The following is a 26340-nucleotide window of genomic DNA, read 5'->3' on the forward strand; positions in this document are numbered from 1 at the left end:
GCAATATTTAAATATCTATCAATGGACCAGTGACAGAGTCATGCAACTGATTTCGTTTGTTGGGTCAGTTAAGGAGTGGGTTGGTTGTGGGTTGTGTTCCGGAGGAGGCAGGAGGATTGAAGGGCTCTAGAATGCCTGAAAGGAGGTACCGGATGTGCATTAGACAGTGGTCAACTGAAGTATTCTATATCTCATAACGTTGGGTGCTATGGCACCCACCTACTCGTTTATAAATGTAGCTCAGCAGCCTGGAGGACTTGATGTAAATTCAGTTATGAAAAGAATGTAGGGAGACAGGGATACATAAATGCACAGGAATGGTGCATCTGCACTTCCTACTTTGTTAAGGTATTTTCTATGTGGAAACGTTGTTTCCCTCTAGATAAAACACTTGTTTAGAACACCTCACCACTTTTGGAGGTATTAACTCCTCATTGTCACCCACGAATCAGATTTACTCCTGTGCTGGCAACCTGCCCTAAAAAGCTTGTGAATACCCACGAACTAGCATGTTTACAGGTGCATCCCCACCATGGAATGCCACCACACCACCCTAACAGCAGATTATCTCACAAATGTTATAACATAGTGGAACTATATTGTATGTGAGTATATATCTTTCCGAGTGTTAATTCACAATTTATGAATTTGTTCCAGTAAAACTAGAAATTTCCACACCTAACTTCCACTTGAGTGCAAAAAATGCTTTGTATTTTATCATCGTTATTTTTCTCCAGTAAGAAGTTTTAATAGTGAGTGTTAGAATAGTTAGATTTATCCTCAAGCATGTTTCCATAAAAAAAATAAAGGGAACAACACTCATTAAATCAAGTCCAGCAGTTTAACTATAGTATGGTAAATAACAGTAAAACGGCGATGATATGATTAGTTAATTAGCGTTAGGTTGTCCTCAAGTGCAGTATGCTTTATTCATTTATTGAAACGATCGTATAGCGCTACACGATAACAGAGCTTCGCAGCGCCCGTGTGAGGTACGTTGGAGGATATGATCCATGTTGAAAAGGACTAAATTACAGGCTTAAATGCTTCTGAGATAAGGGTACTTAAGAGAAAGCTAAATATAGCACCTGTACTGTGGGAGAATTTACGGGCCATCAAGAACGGCTTGGGAAAAAGGGCAGGCGTCGAGCGTCCGATAAAAGATTTAAGAATAGGCATAGCTTGGGCTTTTAGGGGAAGCAGGATGAAGACGTGACATCATCTGCATTGAACAATGCGAAAGATTATCGACTGCACTGGAGGTAGAAGGGGAACACGCATTTGCTATTTTGTTGGTTTCATACATCGCACAAACAGGAAGTGGGGGAGACAGAGAAGCGGTTCCAAGTCCCTTCTTGCTCTCTCTTCAAGAAGCCATCTTCTAGGCCCTGGCATCTAAAGAAGTAATTCACACAATGGGCAACAGAAAAATGTGTGGGGCAACCTGCAACGAGCGTTCACGAATAGTGTGTGCGCCTGCCTGGATGTGTGGATATATACAGCCACACACAAATTTACATTTAAACATTCTAATCAAACGTGGTTATTGCTTCCACTGTTGCTATTTTGCAACGAGACACTTGAACATATGAATGCATATGGCAAGATGTGAAGTCTGTTTTTACCATGTTATCTCCCTGCACAGGGCGCATTCAACACCTGTGGTGGTAGGGCCTATGGTAGATGCATGACAAATGGAGGTGGAGCACATGTCTTATCTTACCACCCCAGACACCCCATCCCCCTCATCCATCGCTGAGAAAGGTTGCATTTACAAATAAATCGTCCCATGCTCCCAGCGACCAGTAAACACTGTGTCATATTTATAACATAAAGAAAAGTCCTTTTTTTTAAAGAAATTGGAGAACTTTAAAGTGAAGAAAAATATTTCTATGAAACATTAAGTCTTGGTGTTTTTCTCCACTTTCAATTAGCTAATCACATTTTAATGTTTTATGAGGCATCTTTCTTCAGTTTAAATTCCTCCCATTTAAGCAAATGGGTGTATTTGTCTGTTATAAATACGGTATTGTGTCTACAGTCTGTTGGGAGCAAAAAACCTGCTGTTTTGTAAATGTGACACCTAGAAATGGGACAAAATTTAAATGATGAGTTTTATGGATTCCATATAAACATAAAGTACTTTTTTCAGTTTAGTTTTCTCCCATTTCAAAGTTTCACCTTTACACACAGCAGATAGTTTGCTCCTTGTGGGTGATAGATATGGTGCCATATTTATAACTGAAAAATGCAGCCGTTATTTTAAGTGGGAAAAATTGAAAGTGCAGAAAAAGTTTCCATATTCTGAACATTTTTGGAGAAAAAAAATTCCACTTTAAGTTTCTCCCATTTAAAAAAAGTTTGTATGTTTGTGTAATACATGTAACAGCGCCACATATGGCGAAAGGTCTGTCCTGTGCCACAAGTACACACTACACAGGCTCTCAGACATCCATATACTTACATCCCATTCATACACACAAATGTTAGCATATCCCTAAAAACCTTGCTCTTACTGACACACATTGCAGCCCTCCAAGAGTGCCCCTAGTCAAGGTATTCTGTTCAAACAATAGCATCTGTGTCTATGGACATTAGGCTTAAAGTCGATGAAGCTGGGCATGGGGGTGTCTGGTGACAATGCACAAGTTGCTTGGTCTTCACTAGCTCACAATGATTTTCACTGATCTGAAGTAGCTCCTACTACAGAAAAGTTTGGAGTCTAGTGGGGCTAAGAAACATACCCATAACAGCCTTTTGCAGGTAAATCTCCTGCAAAAGCTTTTTGGGAGTGGCATGTCTGGCAGCAAAAAGGGATATCACAGCTGGCTGGAAGGTGGAGACAGCACCAGCACTTGCGAAATGGCGAGGTGGGGTTGACTGGTGCGCCCAACAAGAAAAACTAGTATATGAAGCAAGAGGGTGATCTGCTAAGTATGACAGAGTGTGTGGGAAGTGGGCAGGGACTCTGGATAATCATTCAACTGCTGCGCCTTAGATGCAGCGACCATTGTGTGCCCTGTCCCTGACCAGTATAGCTAGTATCGATCATGCACTCATGTTAACCAAGTGGGACTTGTATAATGCTATGCCTATGAGGTGCAGATGTGACCTGTTGGTTTTGATGTTGTTATGCAAAACTAATAAAGTTGCTTATAAAAAAAATCTCCTGCAAATGACTTGTCTGTGCAACATGCAGACAAGCTGCGCTAATTTCATCAACGTCAGAAGTTTGAAAGGCTGAATAGGATCTCAGGGTTTCAACCGTCTAACCTGCAGGTTTCCACAACTCTCATTACCAGGTACGCTAATCATCTGTGCGGTCCTTCTACATTTAAACCTGTGGTCTTTTGTTACACACAGATCTCTGAATCATGCACATTAACCCATGGCACGGTCTCATCAACCAATCTGCTAATTAAACCGGGAGCAGATAATCCCTGTGTGCCCTACACTGTTACTTGAATGACTACCAGATTTGGGAGATTAGTGTGTTTGATAAATTGGATGCAATTGATCTAGTGGGGGTTACAGCACAGGCCGGCCATTGAGACCATGCCAGGGAAAAGGTTCATACAAAGTTACTCTAAATCAACCAGATGTGGCAAAATCCTCACGATTATAAAACAAAAGGATAAAGGAAAAAACACATTATTGGACTGGAAGAAAAGTCTTTAATTAATCCCCTTAACCAGATAAATGAATTTAACCTACCCTCCCCATCCATTGCAACTTGAATAAAATAAAGGGTGCAGTGGGATTGTTTTCCACTACGGATATCGTGTGTGGTCTTGGGCCAGATGTATTAAAAAAAGTGCTTTCCTAATAGCAAATTTTTGCGATTCTCTATTGGGAAATCGCAAACTGCAATGTATTACAGTGTGTTTAACACTGTTAGCGGTTTGCAGTGGGTAGCAAATGGACCTGCCTCATCACTATTCATGAGAAAGGTCGCAATTTGCGACCCATGCCTACAATCATAGGGATGGTGGCCTGCTGGGGTCAGCAGACCACCATGCCTGTGATTGCATTTTTTCAAATAAACCAATTATTAGTTGTAATACAGCCCGTTTTCCTTAAAAGAAAAAACAGGATGCAGTACAAAAAGAAAACTGAAAAGCTTTCATCTCATTTTTTAAGTGTAGGCACTGGTCCCTGGGGCCACTGCCAGCGCATAATAATGCTTGCACCCCTATTCGCAAAGGGGACTCCTTCCCCTTTGCGAATTGGTTACCACCAACTTAAAGCTGGTGGTAGCTGGGATTGTTTTGCAACTGCAAAATAACTTTGCACCTTTGGCCCCTGGCCCATTTGCATTAGCTTCTCTAAGCAGAGGCGGAACGGACTGGGGCATGCTGCTTGTAGGAAAGTACCATCTTGCCTGGCTTGTTACCCTCATATTTCACTGTATATATGTTGTTTTAGTGTATGTGTCAGTGGGACCCTGCCAGCCAGGGCCCCAGTGCTCATAAGTGTGCCCTGTATGTGTTCCCTGTGTGATGACTAACTGTCTCACTGAGGCTCTGCTAACCAGAACATCAGTGGTTATGCTCTCTCTGCTTTCCAAATTGTCACTAACAGGCTAGTGACCAATTTCACCAATTCACATTGGCATACTGGAACACCCTTATAATTCCCTAGTATATGGTACTGAGGTACCCAGGGTATTGGGGTTCCAGGAGATCCCTATGGGCTGCAGCATTTCTTTTGCCACCCATAGGGAGCTCTGACAATTCTTACATAGGCCTGCCACTGCATCCTGAGTGAAATAACGTCCACGTTATTTCACAGCCATTTTACACTGCACTTAAGTAACTTATAAGTCACCTATATGTCTAACCTTTACTTGGTAAAGGTTAGGTGCAAAGTTACTTAGTGTGAGGGCACCCTGGCACTAGCCAAGGTGTCCCCACATTGTTCAGGGCCAATTCCCCGGACTTTGTGAGTGCGGGGACACCATTACACGCGTGCACTACATATAGGTCACTACCTATATTTAGCTTCACAATGGTAACTCCGAATATGGCCATGTAACATGTCTAGGATCATGGAATTGCCCCCTCTATGCCATCCTGGCATAGTTGGCACAATCCCATGATCCCAGTGGTCTGTAGCACAGACCCTGGTACTGCCAAACTGCCTTTTCTGGGGTTTCACTGCAGCTGCTGCTGCTGCCAACCCCTCAGACAGGTTTCTGCCCTCCTGGGGTCAAGCCAGGCTTGTCCCAGGATGGCAGAACAAAGGACTTCCTCTGAGAGAGGGTGTTACACCCTCTCCCTTTGGAAAATGGTGTGAAGGCAGGGGAGGAGTAGCCTCCCCCAGCCTCTGGAAATGCTTTCATGGGTACATTTGGTGCCCATTTCTGCATAAGCCAGTCTACACCGGTTCAGGGATCCCTTAGCCCTGCTCTGGCGCGAAACTGGACAAAGGAAAGGGGAGTGACCACTCCCCTGACCTGCACCTCCCCTGGGAGGTGTCCAGAGCTCCTCCAGTGTGCTCCAGACCTCTGCCATCTTGGAAACAGAGGTGCTGCTGGCAAACTGGACTGCTCTGAGTGGCCAGTGCCACCAGGTGACGTCAGAGACTCCTTCTGATAGGCTCCTTCAGGTGTTGCTAGCCTATCCTCTCTCCTAGGTAGCCAAACCCTCTTTTCTTGCTATTTAGGGTCTCTGGGGAAACTTTAGATAACGAATGCAAGAGCTCATCCGAGTTCCTCTGCATCTCTCTCTTCACCTTCTGCCAAGGAATCGACTGCTGACCGCGATGGAAGCCTGCAAAACTGCAACATAGTAGCAAAGACGACTACTGCAACTCTGTAACGCTGATCCTGCCGCCTTCTCGACTGTTTTCCTGGTGGTGCATGCTGTGGGGGTAGTCTGCCTCCTCTCTGCATTAGAAGCTCCGAAGAAATCTCCCGTGGGTCAACGGAATCTTCCCCCTGCAACCGCAGGCACCAAAGAACTGCATCACCGGTCCCTTGGGTCTCCTCTCAGCACGACGAGCGAGGTCCCTCGAATCCAGCAACTGTGTCCAAGTGACCCCCACAGTCCAGTGACTCTTCAGTCCAAGTTTGGTGGAGGTAAGTCCTTGCCTCCCCACGCCAGACTGCATTGCTGGGAACCCTGACTTTTGCAGCTACTCCGGCCTCTGTGCACTTCCGGCGGAAATCCTTTGTGCACAGCCAAGCCTGGGTCCACGGCGCTCCAACCTGCATTGCACGACTTTCTAAGTTGGTCTCCAGCGACGTGGGACTCCTTTGTGCAACTTCGGGTGAGCACTGTTTCACGCATCCTTGTAGTGCCTGTTTCTGGCACTTTTCCGGGTGCTACCTGCTGCTGAGAGGGCTCCTTGTCTTGCTCGATGTCCCCTCTGCCTCCTGACGCAATTTGCGATATCCTGGTCCCTCCTGGGCCACAGCAGCATCCAAAAACACTAACTGCACGATTTGCAGCTAGCAAGGCTTGTTGGCGGTCTTTTGGCGGGAAAACACTTCTGCACAACTCTCCACGGCGTGAGGGATCCGTCCTCCAAAGGGGAAGTCTCTAGCCCTTGTCGTTCCTGCAGAAACCTAAGCTTCTACTGTCCAGTAGCAGCTTCTTTGCACCCACAGCTGGCATTTCCTGGGCATCTGCCCATCTCCGACTTGCTTGTGACTTTTGGACTTGGTCCCCTTGTTCCACAGGTACCCTTGACTGGAAATCCATTGTTGTTGCATTGCTGGTTTGTGTCTTTCCTGCAGAATTCCCCTATCACGACTTCTATGTCTTTTGGGGAACTTTAGTGCACTTTGCACTCACTTTTCAGGGTCTTGGGATGGGCTATTTTTCTAACCCTTACTATTTTCTAATAGTCCCAGCGACCCTCTACAAGTTCACATAGGTTTGGGGTCCATTCGTGGTTCGCATTCCACTTTTGGAGTATATGGTTTGTGTTGCCCCTATCCCTATGTGTCCCCATTGCATCCTATTGTAACTATATATTGTTTGCACTGTTTTCTAAGACTATACTGCATATTTTTGGTATTGTGTATATATATCTTGTGTATATTTGCTATCCTCATACTGAGGGTACACTCTGAGATACTTTGGCATATTGTCATAAAAATAAAGTACCTTTATTTTTAGTATATCTGTGTATTGTGTTTTCTTATGATATTGTGCAAGTGACACTAGTGGTACTGTAGGAGCTTCACTCGTCTCCTAGTTCAGCCTAAGCTGCTCTGCTAAGCTACTATTATCTATCAGCCTATGCTGCTAGACACCCTATACACTAATAAGGGATAACTGGGCCTGGTGCAAGGTGCAAGTACCCCTTGGTACTCACTACAAGCCAGTCCAGCCTCCTACAGTCATAAAAATAAAGTACCTTTATTTTTAGTACTTCTGTGTATTGTGTTTTCTTATGATATTGTGCATATGACACCAGTGGTATAGTAGAAGCTTTACATGTCTCCTAGTTCAGCCTAAGCTGCTTTGCCATAGCTACCTTCTATCAGCCTAAGCTGCTAGAAACACCTCTTCTACACTAATAAGGGATAACTGGACCTGGCACAAGGTGTAAGTACCTCTGGTACCCACTACAAGCCAGGCCAGCCTCCTACAATCCCCATTTGCCCTTCAAAGAATGTTTCCCCTTTGAAGCTCATCTTTTGGGCTAATACCCCGTAGGAAAGTACCATCTTGCCAGGCATGTTACCCCCATTTTTACATGTATGTCAGTTTGTTTTTGCCTGTCTCACTGGGATACTGCTAGCCAGGACCCCAGTGCTCATAGTTTGTGGCCTGACTGTGTATCCCTGTGTAGTGACTAACTGTGTCACTGAGGCTCTGCTAATCAGAACCTCAGTGCTTATGCTCTCTCTGCCTTTAACTTTGTCGCTATAGGCTAGTGACCACTTTTACCAATTTTAATTGGCACACTGGAACACCCTTATAATTCCCTAGTATATGGTATCTAGGTACTCAGGGTATTGGGGTTCCAGGAGATCCCTATGGGCTGCAGCATTTCTTTTGCCACCCATAGGGAGCTCAGAGAAATCTTTACATAGGCTGCCATTGCAACCTGAGTGAAATAACGCACACGTTATTTCACACCCATTTTTCACTGCACTTAAGTAACTTATAAGTCACCTATATGTCTACCCTTCACTTCCTGAAGGTTAGGTGCAAAGTTACTAAGTGTGAGGGCACCCTTGCACTAGCAAAGGTACCCCCACATAGTTCAGGGCCATTTCCCCGGACTTTGTGAGTGCAGGGACACCATTACATGCATGCACTACACATAGGTCAATACCTATATGTAGCTTCACAATGGTAACTCAGAATATGGCCATGTAACATGTCTATGATCATGGAATTGCCCTCTCTATGCCATCCTGGCATAGTTGGCACAATCCCATGATCCCAGTGGTCTGTAGCACAGACCCTGGTACTGCCAAACTGCCTTTCCTGGGGTTTCACTGCAGCTGCTGCTGCTGCCAACCCCTCAGACAGGTTTCTGCCCTCCTGGGGTCAAGCCAGGCTTGTCCCAGGATGGCAGAACAAAGGACTTCCTCTGAGAGAGGGTGTTACACCCTCTCCCTTTGGAAAATGGTGTGAAGGCAGGGGAGGAGTAGCCTCCCCCAGCCTCTGGAAATGCTTTCATGGGCACATTTGGTGCCCATTTCTGCATAAGCCAGTCTACACCGGTTCAGGGATCCCTTAGCCCTGCTCTGGCGCGAAACTGGACAAAGGAAAGGGGAGTGACCACTCCCCTGACCTGCACCTCCCCTGGGAGGTGTCCAGAGCTCCTCCAGTGTGCTCCAGACCTCTGCCATCTTGGAAACAGAGGTGCTGCTGGCACACTGGACTGCTCTGAGTGGCCAGTGCCACCAGGTGACGTCAGAGACTCCTTCTGATAGGCTCCTTCAGGTGTTGCTAGCCTATCCTCTCTCCTAGGTAGCCAAACCCTCTTTTCTTGCTATTTAGGGTCTCTGTCTCTGGGGAAACTTTAGATAACGAATGCAAGAGCTCATCTGAGTTCCTCTGCATCTCTCTCTTCACCTTCTGCCAAGGAATCGACTGCTGACCGCGCTGGAAGCCTGCAAAACTGCAACATAGTAGCAAAGACGACTACTGCAACTCTGTAACGCTGATCCTGCCGCCTTCTCGACTGTTTTCCTGGTGGTGCATGCTGTGGGGGTAGTCTGCCTCCTCTCTGCACTAGAAGCTCCGAAGAAATCTCCCGTGGGTCAACGGAATCTTCCCCCTGCAACCGCAGGCACCAAAGAACTGCATCACCGGTCCCTTGGGTCTCCTCTCAGCACGACGCGCGAGGTCCCTCGAATCCAGCAACTGTGTCCAAGTGACCCCCACAGTCCAGTGACTCTTCAGTCCAAGTTTGGTGGAGGTAAGTCCTTGCCTCCCCACGCCAGACTGCATTGCTGGGAACCCTGACTTTTGCAGCTACTCCGGCCTCTGTGCACTTCCGGCGGAAATCCTTTGTGCACAGCCAAGCCTGGGTCCACGGCACTCTAACCTGCATTGCACGACTTTCTAAGTTGGTCTCCAGCGACGTGGGACTCCTTTGTGCAACTTCGGGTGAGCACTGTTTCATGCATCCTTGTAGTGCCTGTTTCTGGCACTTCTCCGGGTGCTACCTGCTGCTGAGAGGGCTCCTTGTCTTGCTCGACGTCCCCTCTGCCTCCTGACGCAATTTGCGATATCCTGGTCCCTCCTGGGCCACAGCAGCATCCAAAAACACTAACTGCACGGCTTGCAGATAGCAAGGCTTGTTGGCAGTCTTTTGGCGGGAAAACACTTCTGCACAACTCTCCACGGCGTGAGGGATCCGTCCTCCAAAGGGGAAGTCTCTAGCCCTTGTCGTTCCTGCAGAAACCTAAGCTTCTACTGTCCAGTAGCAGCTTCTTTGCACCCACAGCTGGCATTTCCTGGGCATCTGCCCATCTCCGACTTGCTTGTGACTTTTGGACTTGGTCCCCTTTTTCCACAGGTACCCTTGACTGGAAATCCATCGTTGTTGCATTGCTGGTTTGTGTCTTTCCTGCAGAATTCCCCTATCACGACTTCTATGTCTTTTGGGGAACTTTAGTGCACTTTGCACTCACTTTTCAGGGTCTTGGGATGGGCTATTTTTCTAACCCTTACTATTTTCTAATATTCCCAGCGACCCTCTACAAGTTCACATAGGTTTGGGGTCCATTCGTGGTTCGCATTCCACTTTTGGAGTATATGGTTTGTGTTGCCCCTATCCCTATGTGTCCCCATTGCATCCTATTGTAACTATACATTGTTTGCACTGTTTTCTAAGACTATACTGCATATTTTTGGTATTGTGTACATATATCTTGTGTATATTTGCTATCCTCATACTGAGGGTACACTCTGAGATACTTTGGCATATTGTCATAAAAATAAAGTACCTTTATTTTTAGTATATCTGTGTATTGTGTTTTCTTATGATATTGTGCAAGTGACACTAGTGGTACTGTAGGAGCTTCACTCGTCTCCTAGTTCAGCCTAAGCTGCTCTGCTAAGCTACTATTATCTATCAGCCTATGCTGCTAGACACCCTATACACTAATAAGGGATAACTGGGCCTGGTGCAAGGTGCAAGTACCCCTTGGTACTCACTACAAGCCAGTCCAGCCTCCTACAGTCATAAAAATAAAGTACCTTTATTTTTAGTACTTCTGTGTATTGTGTTTTCTTATGATATTGTGCATATGACACCAGTGGTATAGTAGAAGCTTTACATGTCTCCTAGTTCAGCCTAAGCTGCTTTGCCATAGCTACCTTCTGTAGGAAAGTACCATCTTGCCTGGCATGTTACCCCCATTTTTCACTGTATATATGTTGTTTTAGTTGTATGTGTCACTGGGACCCTGGTAACCCAGGGCCCCAGTGCTCATAAGTGTGCCTGAATGTGTTACCTGTGTAGTGACTAACTGTCTCACTGAGGCTCTGCTAATCAGAACCTCAGTGGTTATGCTCTCTCATTTCTTTCTAAATTGTCACTAACAGGCTAGTGACCAATTTTACCAATTTACATTGGATTACTGGAACACCCTTATAATTCCCTAGTATATGGTACTGAGGTACCCAGGGTATTGGGGTTCCAGGAGATCCCTATGGGCTGCAGCATTTCTTTTGCCACCCATAGGGAGCTCTGACAATTCTTACACAGGCCTGCCACTGCAGCCTGAGTGAAATAACGTCCACGTTATTTCACAGCCATTTTACACTGCACTTAAGTAACTTATAAGTCACCTATATGTCTAACCTTTACCTGGTAAAGGTTAGGTGCAAAGTTACTTAGTGTGAGGGCACCCTGGCACTAGCCAAGGTGCCCCCACATTGTTCAGAGCCAATTCACTGAACTTTGTGAGTGCGGGGACACCATGACACGCGTGCACTACATATAGGTCACTACCTATATGTAGCTTCACCATGGTAACTCCGAATATGGCCATGTAACATGTCTATGATCATGGAATTGCCCCCTCTATGCCATCCTGGCATTGTTGGTACAATTCCATGATCCCAGTGGTCTGTAGCACAGACCCTGGTACTGCCAGACTGCCCTTCCTGGGGTTTCACTGCAGCTGCTGCTGCTGCCAACCCCTCAGACAGGCAGCTGCCCTCCTGGGGTCCAGCCAGGCCTGGCCCAGGATGGCAGAACAAGAACTTCCTCTGAGAGAGGGTGTGACACCCTCTCCCTTTGGAAAATGGTGTGAAGGCAGGGGAGGAGTAGCCTCCCCCAGCCTCTGCAAATGCTTTGTTGGGCACAGATGTGCCCAATTCTGCATAAGCCAGTCTACACCGGTTCAGGGACCCCTTAGCCCCTGCTCTGGCGCGAAACTGGACAAAGGAAAGGGGAGTGACCACTCCCCTGACCTGCACCTCCCCTGGGAGGTGTCCAGAGCTCCTCCAGTGTGCTCCAGACCTCTGCCATCTTGGAAACAGAGGTGCTGCTGGCACACTGGACTGCTCTGAGTGGCCAGTGCCACCAGGTGACGTAAGAGACTCCTGCTGATAGGCTCCTTCAGGTGTTAGTAGCCTTTCCTCTCTCCTAGGTAACCAAACCCTCTTTTCTGGCTATTTAGGGTCTCTGTCTCTGGGGAAACTTTAGATAACGAATGCATGAGCTCAGCCGAGTTCCTCTGCATCTCCCTCTTCACCTTCTGATAAGGAAACGACCGCTGACCGCGCTGGAAGCCTGCAAACCTGCAACATAGTAGCAAAGACGACTACTGCAACTCTGTAACGCTGATCCTGCCGCCTTCTCGACTGTTTTCCTGCTTGTGCATGCTGTGGGGGTAGCCTGCCTCCTCTCTGCACCAGAAGCTCCGAAGAAATCTCCCGTGGGTCGACGGAATCTTCCCCCTGCAACCGCAGGCACCAAAAAGCTGCATTACCGGTCCCTTGGGTCTCCTCTCAGCACGACGAGCGAGGTCCCTCGAATCCAGCGACACCGTCCAAGTGACCCCCACAGTCCAGTGACTCTTCAGCCCAAATTTGGTGGAGGTAAGTCCTTGCCTCACCTCGCTGGGCTACATTGCTGGGAACCGCGACTTTGCAAGCTACTCCGGCCCCTGTGCACTTCCGGCGGAAATCCTTCGTGCACAGCCAAGCCTGGGTCCACGGCACTCTAACCTGCATTGCACGACTTTCTAAGTTGGTCTCCGGCGACGTGGGACTCCTTTGTGCAACTTCGGCGAGCACCGTTTCACGCCTCTTCGTAGTGCCTGTTTCTGGCACTTCTCCGGGTGCTACCTGCTTCAGTGAGGGCTCTTTGTCTTGCTCGATGTCCCCTCTCTCTGCAGGTCCAATTTGCGACCTCCTGGTCCCTCCTGGGCCCCAGCAGCGTCCAAAAACGCCAAAGTCCCGATTTGCGTGTAGCAAGGCTTGTTGGCGTCCATCCGGCGGGAAAACAATTCTGCACGACTCTCCAAGGCGTGGGGGATCCATCCTCTAAAGGGGAAGTCTCTAGCCCTTGTCGTTCCTGCAGTATTCACAGTTCTTCAGCCTAGTAAGAGCTTCTTTGCACCAACCGCTGGCATTTCTTGGGCATCTGCCCATCTCCGAGTTGCTTGTGACTTTTGGACTTGGTCCCCTTGTTCCACAGGTACCCTCAGTCAGGAATCCATCGTTGTTGCATTGCTGATTTGTGTTTTCCTTGCATTTTCCCTCTAACACGACTATTTTGTCCTTAGGGGAACTTTAGTGCACTTTGCACTCACTTTTCAGGGTCTTGGGGAGGGTTATTTTGCTAACTCTCACTATTTTCTAATAGTCCCAGCGACCCTCTACAAGGTCACATAGGTTTGGGGTCCATTCGTGGTTCGCATTCCACTTCTGGAGTATATGGTTTGTGTTGCCCCTATCCCTATGTTTCCCCATTGCATCCTATTGTAACTATACATTGTTTGCACTGTTTTCTAAGACTATACTGCATATTTTTGCTATTGTGTATATATATCTTGTGTATATTTCCTATCCTCTCACTGAGGGTACACTCTAAGATACTTTGGCATATTGTCATAAAAATAAAGTACCTTTATTTTTAGTATAACTGTGTATTGTGTTTTCTTATGATATTGTGCATATGACACTAAGTGGTACTGTAGTAGCTTCACACGTCTCCTAGTTCAGCCTAAGCTGCTCTGCTAAGCTACCATTATCTATCAGCCTAAGCTGCTAGACACCCTATACACTAATAAGGGATAACTGGGCCTGGTGCAAGGTGCAAGTACCCCTTGGTACTCACTACAAGCCAGTCCAGCCTCCTACATTGGTTGTGCAGTGGTGGGATAAGTGCTTGAGACTACTTACCACTCTTGTCATTGTACTTTTCATAAGAGAGAAATATACAAAACAAGGTCAGTGTATATACACATAGCCAAAAAGTTTTGCATTTCCTCTTTTCACTCTTTTCTAAGTGCTGAAAAGTACTTCTAAACTTTCAAAAAGTTCTTAAAACTTTTTTTTCTCTTTTTCTATCACTTTAACTCTCTCTAAAAAATGTCTGGCACAGGAAAAAATGTTGAACTGTCCAAACTTGCATATGATCACCTTAGCTGGAAAGGAGCAAGGAGTCTCTGCATAGAGAGAGGTTTGAGTGTAGGGAAGAATCCTTCCTTAGAACTGTTAATTAATATGCTTAGAGTACAGGATAAGGCCATAAGTGCCCAATCTGTAGAAAAAGTAGCTAATGGTTCTCAATCTGATCCAGGGACTCCCCCAGGAAAAGGTTCAGGAAAGAAACTTCTCAGCCTGCCCATTACTAGACAGTCTAGCATAGTTGGTACAGAGGTTGAATCACACCATACTAATGGTGTGCTCTCACATTATACTGGTAGCCAAGCTGTTAGGGTGCCCTCTGTAAGGGACAGGTCTCCTTCTGTTAATTCCCATCATACCTCTGTATCTAGAAATGTCCCTCCCACCCACCCTGATGACAGATTGTTAGAAAGGGAGCTCAATAGATTGAGAGTGGAACAAACCAGACTGAAGCTCAAGAAGCAACAGCTGGATTTGGATAGACAGTCTTTAGAAGTAGAGAGGGAAAGACAGAAGTTGGGTTTAGAAACCCATGGTGGCAGCAGCAGTATTCCCCATAGTCATCCTGCAAAAGAGCATGATTCCAGGAATCTGCACAAGATAGTTCCCCCTTATAAGGAGGGGGATGACATTAACAAGTGGTTTGCTGCACTTGAGAGGGCCTGTGCTGTACAGGATGTCCCTCAAAAGCAGTGGGCTGCTATCCTATGGCTATCATTTACTGGAAAAGGTAGGGATAGGCTCCTTACTGTAAAAGAAAATGATGCTAATAATTTCCAAGTTCTTAAGAATGCACTCCTGGATGGTTATGGCTTAACCACTGAACAGTACAGGATAAAGTTCAGAGATACCAAAAAGGAGTCTTCACAAGACTGGGTTGATTTCATTGACCAGGCAGTGAAGGCCTTGGAGGGGTGGTTACATGGCAGTAAAGTTACTGATTATGACAGCCTGTATAACTTGATCCTGAGAGAGCATATTCTTAATAATTGTGTGTCTGATTTGTTGCACCAGTACTTGGTGGACTCTGATCTGACCTCTCCCCAAGAATTGGGAAAGAAGGCAGACAAATGGGTCAGAACAAGAGTGAACAGAAAAGTTCATATAGGGGGTGACAAAGATGGCAACAAAAAGAAGGATGGTAAGTCTTCTGACAAGGGTGGGGACAAATCTAAAAATGAGTCTTCATCAGGCCCACAAAAACACTCTGGTGGGGGTGGTGGGCCCAAATCCTCCTTTAATCAGAACAAGGAAAAGAAACCATGGTGCTATTTATGTAAAATAAAAGGCCATTGGACAACAGATCCCAGTTGTCCAAAGAAAGGCACCACAGCTCCTACCACTACAACCCCTACTGCTACACCTAGTGTCCCTACTAATAGCAGTGGTGGTGGGAGCAAACCTACTAATAGCCAATCCAAGGGAGTAGCTGGGCTCACTTTTGGTAATTTAGTTGGGGTTGGTCTGATTAGGGAGACCACAGAGGCTACTTTAGTCTCTGAAGGGGCTATTGATTTAGCCACTTTGGTTGCTTGCCCCCATAACTTGGAGAAGTACAAGCAACTAACCCTAATAAATGGTGTTGAGGTCCAGGCCTACAGGGACACAGGTGCCAGTGTCACAATGGTGATTGAGAAACAGGTGCACCCTGAACAACACATACTTGGACACCAGTACCAAGTAACCGATGCTCACAACATAACACAAAGCCACCCCATGGCTGTTGTAAATCTCAACTGGGGGGGGGTAACTGGTGCAAAGAAAGTTGTGGTAGCTTCAGATTTACCTGTAGACTGTCTATTAGGGAATGATTTGGAGACATCAGCTTGGTCAGATGTGGAGTTGGAGGCCCATGCAGCAATGCTGGGCATCCCAGGGCATATTTTTGCTTTGACAAGGGCTCAGGCCAAAAAGCAAAAAGGACAGGGAAGCTTGGATCCTGGAACAATGGACCAAGTGCTCCCTAAAGCTAGGGCTAGTAGAAGCAAACCACTTCCTACTATCCCTCCCTCTACAGTGGATTCTACTTCTGAGGAAGAAGAATTCCCTCCCTGTGCAGAACCTACACCAGAGGAGCTGGAAGCAGACACTGCTGAGCTTTTGGGTGAAGGGGGGCCTGCCAGGGAGGAGCTGAGTGTGGCACAGCAAACCTGTCCCACATTAGAGGGTCTCAGACAGCAAGCTGTCAAACAGGCTAATGGGGATGTCAGTGACTCACACAGAGTTTACTGGGAGGACAACCTCTTGTACACTGAGCATAGGGATCCTAAACCTGGAGCTGCCAGGAGATTAGTGATTCCTCAGGAGTACAGAAAGTTCCTCCTAACACTGGCACATGACATTCCCTTAGCTGGGCACCTGGGTCAAATGAAAACTTGGGACAGATTGGTACCATTGTTTCATTGGCCTAGGATGTCTGAGGACACAAAAGAATTTTGTAAGTCCTGTGAAACCTGTCAAGCCAGTGGCAAAACAGGTGGCACTCCAAAGGCACCCCTTATCCCACTGCCTGTGGTTGGGGTTCCCTTTGAAAGGGTAGGGGTTGACATAGTTGGCCCCCTTGACCCTCCTACTGCTTCAGGCAATAGGTTTATCTTGGTGGTAGTGGACCATGCCACAAGATATCCTGAAGCTATTCCTTTAAGGACCACTACAGCTCCTGCAGTGGCAAAGGCCCTCCTGGGAATATTTTCCAGAGTGGGCTTCCCAAAGGAAGTAGTATCAGACAGGGGAAGCAATTTCATGTCTGCATACTTAAAGGCCATGTGGAAGGAGTGTGGTGTAACTTACAAGTTCACAACACCCTATCATCCACAAACAAATGGACTGGTGGAGAGATTTAATAAAACTCTCAAAGGCATGATTATGGGTCTCCCTGAAAAACTCCGCAGGAGATGGGATATCCTTCTACCATGCCTCCTTTTTGCCTACAGGGAGGTACCCCAGAAAGGAGTGGGCTTCAGCCCCTTTGAACTTCTTTTTGGACACCCTGTTAGGGGTCCACTCACACTTGTAAAGGAGGGTTGGGAACAACCTTTAAAAGCTCCTAAGCAGGATATTGTGGATTATGTACTTGGCCTCAGATCAAGGATGGCTGAGTACATGAAAAAGGCCAGTAAAAACCTTCAGGCCAGCCAAGAGCTCCAGAAGCAATGGCATGATCAGAAGGCTGTTTTGGTTCAGTACCAACCAGGGCAGAAAGTGTGGGTCTTGGAGCCTGTGGCCCCAAGAGCACTTCAAGATAAATGGAGTGGACCCCACACAATTGTTGAAAAGAAGGGTGAAGTCACCTACTTGGTTGACTTAGGCACTGCCAGGAGTCCCCTTAGGGTGCTCCATGTCAACCGCCTGAAACCCTACTATGACAGGGCTGATCTCACCCTGCTCATGGCAACAGATGAGGGACAGGAAGAAGACAGAGATCCTCTACCTGATCTCTTCTCTTCCACAGAACAAGATGCTCTTGTGGAAGGTGTAGTTTTGGCTGATTGTCTTACTGCTGAGCAGAAAGATAATTGCATAAATCTCCTAGGACAATTTTCAGAACTCTTCTCCATTGTGCCAGGCACCACTTCTTGGTGTGAGCACACTATAGATACTGGAGACAGTTTACCTGTCAAAAGTAAGATCTATAGGCAGCCTGACCATGTCAGGGACTGCATAAAGCAAGAAGTTCAGAAAATGTTGGAACTAGGAGTAGTTGAGCACTCTGACAGTCCATGGGCTTCTCCTGTGGTACTGGTACCAAAACCCAATTCTAAAGATGGAAAGAAGGAAATTAGGTTTTGTGTAGACTATAGAGGTCTCAACTTGGTAACCAAAACTGATGCTCACCCTATACCCAGGGCAGATGAGCTCATAGATACACTGGCATCTGCCAAGTATCTAAGCACTTTTGATTTGACTGCAGGGTATTGGCAGATCAAATTGTCAGAAGATGCTAAACCTAAGACTGCATTTTCTACCATTGGAGGACATTACCAGTTTACTGTAATGCCTTTTGGTTTGAAAAATGCACCTGCCACTTTTCAGAGGTTGGTGAACACAGTCCTGCAAGGGCTGGAAGCTTTCAGTGCAGCATATTTGGATGATATAGCTGTCTTTAGCTCCAGCTGGGATGATCACCTGGTCCACCTTTGGAAAGTTTTGGAGGCCCTGCAAAAGGCAGGCCTCACTATCAAGGCTTCAAAGTGCCAGATAGGGCAGGGTAAGGTGGTTTATCTGGGACACCTTGTTGGTGGGGAACAGATTGCACCACTTCAGGGGAAAATCCAAACTATTATTGATTGGGTTCCCCCTACCACTCAGACTCAGGTGAGAGCCTTCCTAGGCCTCACTGGGTATTACAGGAGGTTCATTAAGAACTATGGCTCCATTGCAGCCCCTCTTAATGACCTCACATCCAAGAAAATGCCTAAAAAGGTATTATGGACAGCAAACTGTCAGAAAGCTTTTGAGGAGCTGAAGCAGGCAATGTGCTCTGCACCTGTCCTGAAAAGCCCTTGTTACTCTAAAAAATTCTATGTCCAAACTGATGCATCTGAATTAGGAGTAGGGGCAGTCCTATCACAACTTAATTCTGAGGGCCAGGATCAACCTGTTGCTTTTATTAGTAGAAGGTTGACCCCTAGAGAAAAGCGTTGGTCTGCCATTGAGAGGGAGGCCTTTGCTGTGGTCTGGGCTCTGAAGAAGTTGAGGCCATACCTGTTTGGCACTCACTTCATTGTTCAGACAGACCACAAACCTCTACTTTGGCTAAAACAAATGAAAGGTGAAAATCCTAAATTGTTGAGGTGGTCCATATCCCTACAGGGAATGGACTATACAGTGGAACATAGACCTGGGAGTAGCCACTCCAATGCAGATGGACTCTCCAGATATTTCCACTTAGACAATGAAGACTCATCAGGTAATGGCTAGTCTTATTGTCCTTCGTTTTTGGGGGGGGGGGGGTTGTGTAGGAAAGTACCATCTTGCCTGGCATGTTACCCCCATTTTTCACTGTATATATGTTGTTTTAGTTGTATGTGTCACTGGGACCCTGGTAACCCAGGGCCCCAGTGCTCATAAGTGTGCCTGAATGTGTTACCTGTGTAGTGACTAACTGTCTCACTGAGGCTCTGCTAATCAGAACCTCAGTGGTTATGCTCTCTCATTTCTTTCTAAATTGTCACTAACAGGCTAGTGACCAATTTTACCAATTTACATTGGATTACTGGAACACCCTTATAATTCCCTAGTATATGGTACTGAGGTACCCAGGGTATTGGGGTTCCAGGAGATCCCTATGGGCTGCAGCATTTCTTTTGCCACCCATAGGGAGCTCTGACAATTCTTACACAGGCCTGCCACTGCAGCCTGAGTGAAATAACGTCCACGTTATTTCACAGCCATTTTACACTGCACTTAAGTAACTTATAAGTCACCTATATGTCTAACCTTTACCTGGTAAAGGTTAGGTGCAAAGTTACTTAGTGTGAGGGCACCCTGGCACTAGCCAAGGTGCCCCCACATTGTTCAGAGCCAATTCACTGAACTTTGTGAGTGCGGGGACACCATTACACGCGTGCAATACATATAGGTCACTACCTATATGTAGCTTCACCATGGTAACTCCGAATATGGCCATGTAACATGTCTATGATCATGGAATTGCCCCCTCTATGCCATCCTGGCATTGTTGGTACAATTCCATGATCCCAGTGGTCTGTAGCACAGACCCTGGTACTGCCAGACTGCCCTTCCTGGGGTTTCACTGCAGCTGCTGCTGCTGCCAACCCCTCAGACAGGCAGCTGCCCTCCTGGGGTCCAGCCAGGCCTGGCCCAGGATGGCAGAACAAAGAACTTCCTCTGAGAGAGGGTGTGACACCCTCTCCCTTTGGAAAATGGTGTGAAGGCAGGGGAGGAGTAGCCTCCCCCAGCCTCTGGAAATGCTTTGTTGGGCACAGATGTGCCCAATTCTGCATAAGCCAGTCTACACCGGTTCAGGGACCCCTTAGCCCCTGCTCTGGCGCGAAACTGGACAAAGGAAAGGGGAGTGACCACTCCCCTGACCTGCACCTCCCCTGGGAGGTGTCCAGAGCTCCTCCAGTGTGCTCCAGACCTCTGCCATCTTGGAAACAGAGGTGCTGCTGGCACACTGGACTGCTCTGAGTGGCCAGTGCCACCAGGTGACGTCAGAGACTCCTGCTGATAGGCTCCTTCAGGTGTTAGTAGCCTTTCCTCTCTCCTAGGTAGCCAAACCCTCTTTTCTGGCTATTTAGGGTCTCTGTCTCTGGGGAAACTTTAGATAACGAATGCATGAGCTCAGCCGAGTTCCTCTGCATCTCCCTCTTCACCTTCTGATAAGGAAACGACCGCTGACCGCGCTGGAAGCCTGCAAACCTGCAACATAGTAGCAAAGACGACTACTGCAACTCTGTAACGCTGATCCTGCCGCCTTCTCGACTGTTTTCCTGCTTGTGCATGCTGTGGGGGTAGCCTGCCTCCTCTCTGCACCAGAAGCTCCGAAGAAATCTCCCGTGGGTCGACGGAATCTTCCCCCTGCAACCGCAGGCACCAAAAAGCTGCATTACCGGTCCCTTGGGTCTCCTCTCAGCACGACGAGCGAGGTCCCTCGAATCCAGCGACACCGTCCAAGTGACCCCCACAGTCCAGTGACTCTTCAGCCCAAATTTGGTGGAGGTAAGTCCTTGCCTCACCTCGCTGGGCTGCATTGCTGGGAACCGCGACTTTGTAAGCTACTCCGGCCCCTGTGCACTTCCGGCGGAAATCCTTCGTGCACAGCCAAGCCTGGGTCCACGGCACTCTAACCTGCATTGCACGACTTTCTAAGTTGGTCTCCGGCGACGTGGGACTCCTTTGTGCAACTTCGGCGAGCACCGTTTCACGCCTCCTCGTAGTGCCTGTTTCTGGCACTTCTCCGGGTGCTACCTGCTTCAGTGAGGGCTCTTTGTCTTGCTCGACGTCCCCTCTCTCTGCAGGTCCAATTTGCGACCTCCTGATCCCTCCTGGGCCCCAGCAGCGTCCAAAAACGCCAAACGCCCGATTTGCGTGTAGCAAGGCTTGTTGGCGTCCATCCGGCGGGAAAACACTTCTGCACGACTCTCCAAGGCGTGGGGGATCCATCCTCCAAAGGGGAAGTCTCTAGCCCTTGTCGTTCCTGCAGTATTCACAGTTCTTCAGCCTAGTAAGAGCTTCTTTGCACCAACCGCTGGCATTTCTTGGGCATCTGCCCATCTCCGAGTTGCTTGTGACTTTTGGACTTGGTCCCCTTGTTCCACAGGTACCCTCAGTCAGGAATCCATCGTTGTTGCATTGCTGATTTGTGTTTTCCTTGCATTTTCCCTCTAACACGACTATTTTGTCCTTAGGAGAACTTTAGTGCACTTTGCACTCACTTTTCAGGGTCTTGGGGAGGGTTATTTTGCTAACTCTCACTATTTTCTAATAGTCCCAGCGACCCTCTACAAGGTCACATAGGTTTGGGGTCCATTCGTGGTTCGCATTCCACTTCTGGAGTATATGGTTTGTGTTGCCCCTATCCCTATGTTTCCCCATTGCATCCTATTGTAACTATACATTGTTTGCACTGTTTTCTAAGACTATACTGCATATTTTTGCTATTGTGTATATATATCTTGTGTATATTTCCTATCCTCTCACTGAGGGTACACTCTAAGATACTTTGGCATATTGTCATAAAAATAAAGTACCTTTATTTTTAGTATAACTGTGTATTGTGTTTTCTTATGATATTGTGCATATGACACTAAGTGGTACTGTAGTAGCTTCACACGTCTCCTAGTTCAGCCTAAGCTGCTCTGCTAAGCTACCATTATCTATCAGCCTAAGCTGGCACAGGAAAAAATGTTGAACTGTCCAAACTTGCATATGATCACCTTAGCTGGAAAGGAGCAAGGAGTCTCTGCATAGAGAGAGGTTTGAGTGTAGGGAAGAATCCTTCCTTAGAACTGTTAATTAATATGCTTAGAGTACAGGATAAGGCCATAAGTGCCCAATCTGTAGAAAAAGTAGCTAATGGTTCTCAATCTGATCCAGGGACTCCCCCAGGAAAAGGTTCAGGAAAGAAACTTCTCAGCCTGCCCATTACTAGACAGTCTAGCATAGTTGGTACAGAGGTTGAATCACACCATACTAATGGTGTGCTCTCACATTATACTGGTAGCCAAGCTGTTAGGGTGCCCTCTGTAAGGGACAGGTCTCCTTCTGTTCATTCCCATCATACCTCTGTATCTAGAAATGTCCCTCCCACCCACCCTGATGACAGATTGTTAGAAAGGGAGCTCAATAGATTGAGAGTGGAACAAACCAGACTGAAGCTCAAGAAGCAACAGCTGGATTTGGATAGACAGTCTTTAGAAGTAGAGAGGGAAAGACAGAAGTTGGGTTTAGAAACCCATGGTGGCAGCAGCAGTATTCCCCATAGTCATCCTGCAAAAGAGCATGATTCCAGGAATCTGCACAAGATAGTTCCCCCTTATAAGGAGGGGGATGACATTAACAAGTGGTTTGCTGCACTTGAGAGGGCCTGTGCTGTACAGGATGTCCCTCAAAAGCAGTGGGCTGCTATCCTATGGCTATCATTTACTGGAAAAGGTAGGGATAGGCTCCTTACTGTAAAAGAAAATGATGCTAATAATTTCCAAGTTCTTAAGAATGCACTCCTGGATGGTTATGGCTTAACCACTGAACAGTACAGGATAAAGTTCAGAGATACCAAAAAGGAGTCTTCACAAGACTGGGTTGATTTCATTGACCAGGCAGTGAAGGCCTTGGAGGGGTGGTTACATGGCAGTAAAGTTACTGATTATGACAGCCTGTATAACTTGATCCTGAGAGAGCATATTCTTAATAATTGTGTGTCTGATTTGTTGCACCAGTACTTGGTGGACTCTGATCTGACCTCTCCCCAAGAATTGGGAAAGAAGGCAGACAAATGGGTCAGAACAAGAGTGAACAGAAAAGTTCATATAGGGGGTGACAAAGATGGCAACAAAAAGAAGGATGGTAAGTCTTCTGACAAGGGTGGGGACAAATCTAAAAATGAGTCTTCATCAGGCCCACAAAAACACTCTGGTGGGGGTGGTGGGCCCAAATCCTCCTTTAATCAGAACAAGGAAAAGAAACCATGGTGCTATTTATGTAAAATAAAAGGCCATTGGACAACAGATCCCAGTTGTCCAAAGAAAGGCACCACAGCTCCTACCACTACAACCCCTACTGCTACACCTAGTGTCCCTACTAATAGCAGTGGTGGTGGGAGCAAACCTACTAATAGCCAATCCAAGGGAGTAGCTGGGCTCACTTTTGGTAATTTAGTTGGGGTTGGTCTGATTAGGGAGACCACAGAGGCTACTTTAGTCTCTGAAGGGGCTATTGATTTAGCCACTTTGGTTGCTTGCCCCCATAACTTGGAGAAGTACAAGCAACTAACCCTAATAAATGGTGTTGAGGTCCAGGCCTACAGGGACACAGGTGCCAGTGTCACAATGGTGATTGAGAAACTGGTGCACCCTGAACAACACATACTTGGACACCAGTACCAAGTAACCGATGCTCACAACATAACACAAAGCCACCCCATGGCTGTTGTAAATCTCAACTGGGGGGGGGTAACTGGTGCAAAGAAAGTTGTGGTAGCTTCAGATTTACCTGTAGACTGTCTATTAGGGAATGATTTGGAGACATCAGCTTGGTCAGATGTGGAGTTGGAGGCCCATGCAGCAATGCTGGGCATCCCAGGGCATATTTTTGCTTTGACAAGGGCTCAGGCCAAAAAGCAAAAAGGACAGGGAAGCTTGGATCCTGGAACAATGGACCAAGTGCTCCCTAAAGCTAGGGCTAGTAGAAGCAAACCACTTCCTACTATCCCTCCCTCTACAGTGGATTCTACTTCTGAGGAAGAAGAATTCCCTCCCTGTGCAGAACCTACACCAGAGGAGCTGGAAGCAGACACTGCTGAGCTTTTGGGTGAAGGGGGGCCTGCCAGGGAGGAGCTGAGTGTGGCACAGCAAACCTGTCCCACATTAGAGGGTCTCAGACAGCAAGCTGTCAAACAGGCTAATGGGGATGTCAGTGACTCACACAGAGTTTACTGGGAGGACAACCTCTTGTACACTGAGCATAGGGATCCTAAACCTGGAGCTGCCAGGAGATTAGTGATTCCTCAGGAGTACAGAAAGTTCCTCCTAACACTGGCACATGACATTCCCTTAGCTGGGCACCTGGGTCAAATGAAAACTTGGGACAGATTGGTACCATTGTTTCATTGGCCTAGGATGTCTGAGGACACAAAAGAATTTTGTAAGTCCTGTGAAACCTGTCAAGCCAGTGGCAAAACAGGTGGCACTCCAAAGGCACCCCTTATCCCACTGCCTGTGGTTGGGGTTCCCTTTGAAAGGGTAGGGGTTGACATAGTTGGCCCCCTTGACCCTCCTACTGCTTCAGGCAATAGGTTTATCTTGGTGGTAGTGGACCATGCCACAAGATATCCTGAAGCTATTCCTTTAAGGACCACTACAGCTCCTGCAGTGGCAAAGGCCCTCCTGGGAATATTTTCCAGAGTGGGCTTCCCAAAGGAAGTAGTATCAGACAGGGGAAGCAATTTCATGTCTGCATACTTAAAGGCCATGTGGAAGGAGTGTGGTGTAACTTACAAGTTCACAACACCCTATCATCCACAAACAAATGGACTGGTGGAGAGATTTAATAAAACTCTCAAAGGCATGATTATGGGTCTCCCTGAAAAACTCCGCAGGAGATGGGATATTCTTCTACCATGCCTCCTTTTTGCCTACAGGGAGGTACCCCAGAAAGGAGTGGGCTTCAGCCCCTTTGAACTTCTTTTTGGACACCCTGTTAGGGGTCCACTCACACTTGTAAAGGAGGGTTGGGAACAACCTTTAAAAGCTCCTAAGCAGGATATTGTGGATTATGTACTTGGCCTCAGATCAAGGATGGCTGAGTACATGAAAAAGGCCAGTAAAAACCTTCAGGCCAGCCAAGAGCTCCAGAAGCAATGGCATGATCAGAAGGCTGTTTTGGTTCAGTACCAACCAGGGCAGAAAGTGTGGGTCTTGGAGCCTGTGGCCCCAAGAGCACTTCAAGATAAATGGAGTGGACCCCACACAATTGTTGAAAAGAAGGGTGAAGTCACCTACTTGGTTGACTTAGGCACTGCCAGGAGTCCCCTTAGGGTGCTCCATGTCAACCGCCTGAAACCCTACTATGACAGGGCTGATCTCACCCTGCTCATGGCAACAGATGAGGGACAGGAAGAAGACAGAGATCCTCTACCTGATCTCTTCTCTTCCACAGAACAAGATGCTCTTGTGGAAGGTGTAGTTTTGGCTGATTGTCTTACTGCTGAGCAGAAAGATAATTGCATAAATCTCCTAGGACAATTTTCAGAACTCTTCTCCATTGTGCCAGGCACCACTTCTTGGTGTGAGCACACTATAGATACTGGAGACAGTTTACCTGTCAAAAGTAAGATCTATAGGCAGCCTGACCATGTCAGGGACTGCATAAAGCAAGAAGTTCAGAAAATGTTGGAACTAGGAGTAGTTGAGCACTCTGACAGTCCATGGGCTTCTCCTGTGGTACTGGTACCAAAACCCAATTCTAAAGATGGAAAGAAGGAAATTAGGTTTTGTGTAGACTATAGAGGTCTCAACTTGGTAACCAAAACTGATGCTCACCCTATACCCAGGGCAGATGAGCTCATAGATACACTGGCATCTGCCAAGTATCTAAGCACTTTTGATTTGACTGCAGGGTATTGGCAGATCAAATTGTCAGAAGATGCTAAACCTAAGACTGCATTTTCTACCATTGGAGGACATTACCAGTTTACTGTAATGCCTTTTGGTTTGAAAAATGCACCTGCCACTTTTCAGAGGTTGGTGAACACAGTCCTGCAAGGGCTGGAAGCTTTCAGTGCAGCATATTTGGATGATATAGCTGTCTTTAGCTCCAGCTGGGATGATCACCTGGTCCACCTTTGGAAAGTTTTGGAGGCCCTGCAAAAGGCAGGCCTCACTATCAAGGCTTCAAAGTGCCAGATAGGGCAGGGTAAGGTGGTTTATCTGGGACACCTTGTTGGTGGGGAACAGATTGCACCACTTCAGGGGAAAATCCAAACTATTATTGATTGGGTTCCCCCTACCACTCAGACTCAGGTGAGAGCCTTCCTAGGCCTCACTGGGTATTACAGGAGGTTCATTAAGAACTATGGCTCCATTGCAGCCCCTCTTAA

At 47.1% G+C, this 26340-nt stretch overlaps 1 protein-coding gene across 4 annotated transcripts in view; it reads right to left on the bottom strand.

Moving 5' to 3' along the window:
- LOC138250027 (lysozyme g-like) overlaps positions 1-26340 on the bottom strand; it is a 283730-nt gene that overhangs the window by 146848 nt on the left and 110542 nt on the right. The window lies entirely within an intron of this gene.

This window comes from Pleurodeles waltl, chromosome 8 (assembly GCF_031143425.1).
Source record: "Pleurodeles waltl isolate 20211129_DDA chromosome 8, aPleWal1.hap1.20221129, whole genome shotgun sequence".
In the NCBI taxonomy this organism is placed as follows: domain Eukaryota; kingdom Metazoa; phylum Chordata; class Amphibia; order Caudata; family Salamandridae; genus Pleurodeles; species Pleurodeles waltl.